General features: G+C 61.3%; 1 protein-coding gene across 1 annotated transcript in view; it reads left to right on the forward strand.

Annotated features, from left to right (window-relative positions):
- The window catches only part of CASKIN2 (CASK interacting protein 2), a 14,212-nt gene that overhangs the window by 5,362 nt on the left and 8,470 nt on the right, over positions 1-380 (forward strand). The gene's annotated exons all lie outside the window — the stretch shown is intronic.

The following is a 380-nucleotide window of genomic DNA, read 5'->3' on the forward strand; positions in this document are numbered from 1 at the left end:
CTGTACCAGTTCTGCTGGAGGACAGCATGTGGACAGTAACGGCTAACGTGTAAGGAGCGCTGAAGGGCGACAGCCCCCGGTGTGGCGTGCCGGCCAACAAGGGTCACACAACCTGGTGAGCAGGTTCTGTGACGGGCCCGTTTTACAGATGAGGACACTAAGCCCGACAGGCTGAGTGACTTGCTCGGGATACACAGCCCAGTGCAGGTCTGTCTGATGCCGCCTTCTCTGTACCCCACTTAGGGATGTCCCCGAGCTTGAGTCAGGCGTCTGCCTCGCTACCCTCCGGCATCTAGTGCCCCTCTCCCCTCTCTCCCAGCCCCCTCGGCCCAGTGGGACAGTGAGACTCTCCTTGGCCCGCTCAGGCAGGAATGCTAACC

This window comes from Ursus maritimus, unplaced genomic scaffold (assembly GCF_017311325.1).
Source record: "Ursus maritimus isolate PB19 unplaced genomic scaffold, ASM1731132v1 scaffold_24, whole genome shotgun sequence".
In the NCBI taxonomy this organism is placed as follows: domain Eukaryota; kingdom Metazoa; phylum Chordata; class Mammalia; order Carnivora; family Ursidae; genus Ursus; species Ursus maritimus.